Source organism: Saccostrea echinata, unplaced genomic scaffold (assembly GCF_033153115.1).
Source record: "Saccostrea echinata isolate AGI-Se365-2 ecotype Australia unplaced genomic scaffold, CSIRO_AGI_Sech_v1 ptg000017l, whole genome shotgun sequence".
In the NCBI taxonomy this organism is placed as follows: Eukaryota; Metazoa; Mollusca; class Bivalvia; order Ostreida; family Ostreidae; genus Saccostrea; species Saccostrea echinata.
This window is the reverse complement of record NW_026889766.1, coordinates 260,183-267,471: the sequence shown is the minus strand read 5'-3', so window position 1 is coordinate 267,471 and position 7,289 is coordinate 260,183. Positions and strand designations below refer to the sequence as shown.

The following is a 7,289-nucleotide window of genomic DNA, read 5'->3' as shown; positions in this document are numbered from 1 at the left end:
ATGCGGCTGAGAAAGCAGACAAGAAAGAGCAGAGTAAATTCAACTGCATATTTTCTGTAAGTTTGTCATATTTTTATCATCTCCTTTATCACAGATGAATGTAATATAATTTATTGGCAATATACATGTATGCTGACAGCTTAATAAATAGATATGTTGAAATAAGATGGACCTGGCACAGGCACTCTTTGCCTGTTGCACCTGGGTCTGGTGTAAACCTCACCAAGCAATATACAGCACTGTAAAGTTATACATGTATATTAGGATATAGCTAATTTTTTTTTAATCAGACTGTAAGTCAATCATTTTGTTCTATAAATAGATACATAATGGAAGGGTGGCCTGGAAAAAAGCGGGGTGGGTCTTTAATTTATCCTTCTCCTAGCTCCCATCCCTTCAACTCTACTATTTTGAATTTCCTTTATCTTCCTCTGTCTGAATCCGACCTAATCCCTATTTCTTCCTCTCCATACTCTCCTTTACACCTCACATTCACCCATCACCACCAATCAAAAAGAGGTTACTCTCTCTATATATAGAACCATGATATTTATATAATTACTACAATGTACTAATGACATGCACAGTGGGGGCACATCTGTTTAGATACACTGTAGTTCATGTTCACTAGTTTGCAAATAGTAAATGAGTTGTGTCCCTTTGTGGGGTCTTTTTTTTCTTCCTATTTGGTACAATTCACTATAATCACTTAACCAAAAGGTCAAGACTTAAAGAGTGAAAAGAATAATGTTTTCTTTGATCTTTTTGCCACCAGGGCAGGCATTGGGGTGTGCTGTGATAAATTCAGTGTTTTAAAAACACTAGGAGGTTAATTATAAATGGGGATAGATATAAAAAATGTTTATAATTCATCAAGTTTGAAGTTTGACGCTCTGTTTGCAATATTAATAAAAGCAGTAATGTTATATAGCTAATAAATCAATGGGTTTCTGATTGAGCTAGAGATAAAAAGTATTTATTTAGGAGCACTAATGCCACTGTAAACATATCTATACATTTTAAATTGAAAATACAACAGAACTCAGTTCTCATAAAAAGAGGTAAATCTCAGTTGTTTTAGGAGTTAAACTTTTATGCTTTCCAAAATACATGCAGATATTTAAAGAAGCTTAATTATAAGAAAGCAAGTCCGAGTAACTTCCCTGTAAATGAGTTGTACTGTATATTCTATTTTGTGTTTACTAATGACATGTTTGAGAAATATTTACTAAAATGTTGTATTCTTAACTTGCAGGTATTTGCTAGAAAATGAGCAGATGGTCCCCCACTATACCACACTGATAGCTTCTCAAAGATTATACATATATGTTACATGCAAACAGGTAAAAAAAATCTAGAATAAAATATTTATTGCAAAGGTATACATCAATATATATAAATAATGTTGTTATTTATGATGAAGTGGCTGACATACTTTTCCCCCCATCTTATTTTTGCAACCTGTCTGCTTTTCTGCGACTACTCCATGCTGCTTTTCCATGATTGGTTTTAAGCTCACCTGAGCCAAAGGCTCAAGGGAGCTTCTCTGATTAAAATTTGTCCGTCGTCTGTCATTGTTGTCAAGAACTTATCACATTTTCATCTTCTTCTCCACCACTGGGCCAATTTCAACCAAACTTAATACAGAGTATCCTTTATGGTAAAGGGGTTTCAAATTTGTTCAAATGAAGGGCCATACCCTCTTTCCAAGGGGAGATAAGTAAGAAATAGTAAAAATTGGGTGTGGATATTTAAAAATCTTCTTCTCAAGAACCACTGGGTCAGAAAGATGAAACTTATGTGAAAGCTTTCTGACATAATGTAGATTCAAGTTTGTTCAAATCATGACCCCTTGGGATAGGGTGGGGCCACAGTGGGTGATCAAAGTTTTACACAGGAAAACATGAAAAATCTTTAAAATTTCTTGTTTTCAGGAACAGTTAAGCCATGATTGGTGATTTTTATGAAGAAGCATCCTTAAGTGGTGTAGATTCAAGTTTGTTCAAACCATGACCTCCGGGGCTAGGGTGGGATCACAATGAGTGAACAAATTTTTACATAGAAATATATATACAGTGTATAGAAAAAATCTTTAAAAATCTCCTTCTCAAGAACAGCAAAGCCATGATTGGTCATATTTATATGAAAGCATTGTCAGGTAGTATAGATTAAAGTTTGTTCAATTCATTACCCCTGGGGGGTGGGAGGGTCTAAATGGGTGATCAAATTTTTATGTTAGGCATACATGTGAAAAATTTTCTTCTCAAGAACAGTTAAGCAGTGATTAGACATATTTCTATGGAAGCATCCTTGATAGTTTACATTCAAGGTTGTTCAAATCATGTCCCCTTAGGGGTAGGGAGGGGCCATAATTGGTGATCAAAGTTTAAAATGAGAATACATAGGAGAAATCATTAAAAATCTTCTTCCAAAGAATTGCAAATCCATGATTAGCCATATAAATTCAGAAGCATCCTCAGGTAAGGTTAGGTATATTCAAATTTGTTCAAAACATGTCCCCTGGGGGTAGGGTGGGGCCATAACAGAAGATCAAACATAGAAAAGCAAAAATATAATTGCAGAAAATCAGGATTTTAGGCCGCAGAAAAGCAGGATTTGTTTTCCTGTGAATTATTTGAATCAGACTAGCAGAACCATAAGCATTCAGGTTATTTCTGCTTATCTAATTCTTAAATATATTCTGCTAATTTATAGAATAAATGCATAAAAATGCAGTAGTACTAAGGAGATAATTAACCAAATGCTATTGAATTGACAGTATCTGACATTTTTTAATTTTCACTGTAGGCACAGTTAGCATGTCATCACAGCTTCAAATACCAGAGTACCAATATCCTCAGAAGATACATGCAAACAGATTTGTCAATGGTACATGTAAGTAAATACATGTATGATTTTTTTTTTGACAATTTAAATTTGACATTAAGCTGAACATATTTAATTTAATTATTCCATCTAAGCCAGAAGCTTTAGTAAACTTTTTACTGTCAAAACTTGTCTGTCTGTTGTTGTAAACTTTTGCACTTTCCAGACGTACGTATTACATTCTCTAGAATAACACCTAAATGCCAATTTTAACCATTGCAAACTTGGCCAGTTAGCACAACTCATTAAGGAAATTCAAGTTTTAACAGAAATGTACAGACTAACCATTTTCCAATGGGAGAGCATTTAGGGATAACGAAAACAGTGATGTGGGTGTAGTAAAACATTGAATTATCTCAAAAGTCAAGATCACTGGGCCATATATTATTGGTAAAAGCTAAAACTTTTTTGCCCCTACAATAAAGTTATATACTAGCTCCTACAAAGAAGTTGTAAGGGTGTCCTGGAATCACCATGTCTGTTTGTCTGTCTGTAGCCATGTTTTGTCTGAAAATTATCTTTTAAACCACTTTATAATAATGCCCTGGTAATCGAAGAGTCGTGGGTATATAAGTTTTTGCCCCGTCCGTCCATATTTCACATGTGTATTTATTGACTAGACCTTCCTTTTGGTACCAACATATTTGACCTTGACCTTGGAGTTTGACCCACTTTTGTAAAAATTTACCCAACATTAACCTTGGCCATAACTTTTGAACAGTTGGTGCTAGGGCTTTCAGATTTCACATGTATATTTATCCTGACAAGACCTTTCCTTGGGTGTAAATATTTTTGACTTTTTTTACTTTTTTGACCTTGACCATAGAGTTTGACCCACTTTTAAAAAACTTTAACCTTGGCTATAACTTTTGACCCACTTTTAAAAAACTTTAACCTTGGCCATAACTTTTGAATAGTTAGTACTAGGGCTTTCAAATTTCACAAGTGTATTCCTTGTGACAAGACCTTCCTTTGGATATCAACAATTTTGACCTTGCCCTTTGAGTTTGACCTACTTTTGAAAAACTTTAACCTTGACCATAGCTTCTGAACTGTTGGTGCTAGGGCTTTTATATTCTGCATGTATATTTCTTATGACAAGGTCTTCCCCCTGAATACCATTAATTTTGACCCTTTGACCTTGACCTTGGAGTTTGGCCCATTTTAGAAAACATTAACCTTGACCATAACTTTTGAATGGTTGTGCTTGGGCATTTTTGATCTCTCGACTTTGCAGTTTGACTTGCATTTGAGAAAGTTTAACCTTCACCATAAGCTGCTATACGGGGGCATCAGTGTTTCACAAACACATCTTGTTTTTTCCCTACACTTTGTAATTACATATGAACTAACTGGTAACAGGAATTTACAGACTGATTTGTCAAACTTTTAAAAAGAGGAATAAGAGAATGAAATTCTTATTTGAACATGACTTTGTAACCAAGAAAACAATCTTAGGCTCATAACTGATAGAAAGGTAGCTTGTGTCCAGAGATGAGTCTTGACCCAGTATCAAGGGCATTTTAGATATGTTCAAGGTCAAAAGGGTACAAATGTATTAAATTATTTTCATTCACAACTCTATAATGGAAACACAGTAGACATACCTGAGACAAAACTCGCCTGTGACTCAAAGGTATATCCCAAGACTAACATAGGGTAATTTGAACTAGATATGTCTTTAAGGTTGCTTAATTATGACTAGAGGCAGTGAAACAACCCTGCCTGTTGGTCATTTAAGCAATGTAGAGGTAACAGGAATTGAAGTTTAAATTCTTGGCCATAACATAATTGTATATTGAAAAAAGTAACTCCCAAAGATCATACTGCCCTAATGGTTGATAATGATCATAAGATATGCCATTTCCAGAACAGAGGTCATAAGACAAGGTCAAGGTCATAGACTTGATAGAAGTATCTCAGAAAATGCAACTTTTTATTGGAGTAGTATCTGGAGAACATACTTGGCATACAGGTGATTATGACCAAGAGGTATTAATCCTACTTAAGGGCCTAGGGTTTTAGTCATAGTTAATTTAAAAAAAATATTGTCCATTATGAATTTCAATAACCTGAGATTGTTTACTTTTGTATTTTCAGCTATAACGACAACACCCTCTCAACAGAATCCTCAAGATAAAGAAATCTTATGTGATGAGAACCTCAATAAAGAAGATAGAAAAAGATCAATTGTTTTAGTTTTCAATGTAGAAATTGATGTCACAGATGTCTTTATTTAGTCAGGGAGTCCAGAAAACAAGTTTTGATTCTTTCAAATTCAAAGTTACTTTTTGTATAATCATGCATTACTTGTGTCTGGATTAACTGACTAAGTAAGAAAAAGAGAATTTTTCAAGAAAACTTCATTTGCAAGAAGCAAAAATTCTGTTTCCAAGGAAGAAGGATAGAATTAATGGATTAGGTTTGGTGCACTCATAGATAATAGCTTGATATTAATATCTGGAGTACAAAAAATATGCTTGTCTTCGCATGATATTCATATGAAACCTGGGTTCTTTTTTTCACATGAATTTCGTGCGATTTTCTTTTCGCATGATATTCGTGTGAATTTCATGTGAAAATTGCATGATATTTTCGTGCGAATATCATGCGTGGTCCTTTTCGTCTCCTTCTCATGCAAAGAATTCGCATGGTATTCGTGCGAATTTTATATGAAGTTCATGCGAGCCACTTTTCCCTGTGTATTTACTTGTCAATGAAAAAGGTGAAGAGAATAACGAGCAGGGATCGTTAAAAAAAACAAACAATATAAATCAGTGAACTGGGCATAAAACACGGACCCACTGAAATATGGGAGGTTTGATCTAGATGGTTTGTCAAGGAATGCTCATTTATATGCAGGTATGTTGGTACATAAACCATTATCAGAAAATGTCCCATGTCATGAGGTAGGATATAATTTAAAATTATTCCTGTAAAGATTTCCCACAGATAAATAAACATTTGTTTGATAGGCAGTATTTCATATCAGTCTCTTTGAATATACTCATTTCCCCGTTTTGCCGTGCGTAAGTCAAGCTAATCCCTGCTTCGAAAGTTAATTCACTGTCATCCATAATACGCCCCACCCACCCCATTTACTTTTGAATATGAAAGATGAACACTTAATGAATTTAAATATGTATAAAGCTACGCATTCAGTTAAACATTCACATCAGGAAAGGTCCTGGCCTAAGGGAACTAGCATCTATCTAACTCCCTCAATGATATACATTTAGTTTAACTGTGTACTGTAGGTTGATATATTTTTGCGATACCTTAATTACGCGAGATAACTACTGTTCTTAATAGGCAAAGTTTTTGGGAACTGAGATTATTGTGATATATAATCCTCTCCATTAAAAAATATACGTGAGAATAAATATTAGCTAGCAGATAGACGCGTGTAATTACGCGAAAATAAATTTCTCGCGAATAAAAAGTGATTTACAGATTTATTCCCTCGCCTTTTTGTACTGGCACCAAGAGATAACTTTTAAGTCTGTGAACAGGCACTTTATGAAATATGTTTCAAGTATAACATTTTTTTAGGTGAGCCTCGACTTGATACGACTGTGTCCTTAAAGACTAAATATGGATCAATGAGTGGTCAAGATGTCAAAGTTCTTGTCGCAATGCCCGTGCTTGCAAATCCTTCTCCTTCTCAAGCAAGAATATCATGGGGCGGACCTGGACATCCGAATATAACAACTACAATTGTACAAAGAGACAGGTTTATCTACAAACACTGGATTAACAGCACCATTCCCATTCCTGATCAGAAATCTTTTGGAAACTACTCACTGATGTTCCATGGGAAAACCATCGTCAATATAACTATCAATGCTGAAGGTTGAATTCCTTTGTTTTATGTTTTTCACTTTCTGATAGTTTCGATTGGATGTTTATCATTATTCATATACTGTTTGTCCCTTCTTCATTTTTAATTAATATTTGTTTGTGAATGCCTTAAGTCGTGTTATTTGGCTGCAGATTTATATTTAGCAGTTCAATCATCATGATCATAAAATTATAATGCTATTGGAAGACATATACTTTGACGATGCCTTAACTAATACTTTATCTTAGATAAGACATTTCAATATTTGTATCAATATGAACTATTCTCGATATTTAACATTTGAATGATGCAAGTAACTTTTAATCCCTTCTTTCACTCTACTTTATTAGACAGACCTCAGTCACCTTTGAACTTTCAATGGAGTTCTTTTGATACTGGTTTCATTAATATGACCTGGGTATCGAATTTTAACGGCGGACCAGAACAGTCGTTTATTTTGTCACGCAAAGAAGGGTCCGAATGGATAAAAGTTTCAAATCTTACAGACCCTGGAGAAGGTAGTATGGTGTATTATGAGATAGGACCTTTAAACCCAGGACAG

The 7,289-nt window shown here is 34.4% G+C and overlaps 1 long non-coding RNA gene across 1 annotated transcript; it reads left to right on the top strand.

Annotated features, from left to right (window-relative positions):
- Positions 1-5,073, top strand: LOC133189318 (uncharacterized). The gene is made up of 4 exons (XR_009721433.1): positions 1-56; positions 1,256-1,343; positions 2,809-2,895; positions 4,987-5,073. It is a non-coding gene; the product is annotated as an uncharacterized LOC133189318 (long non-coding RNA).
- Positions 5,074-7,289: the final 2,216 nt, after the last annotated feature.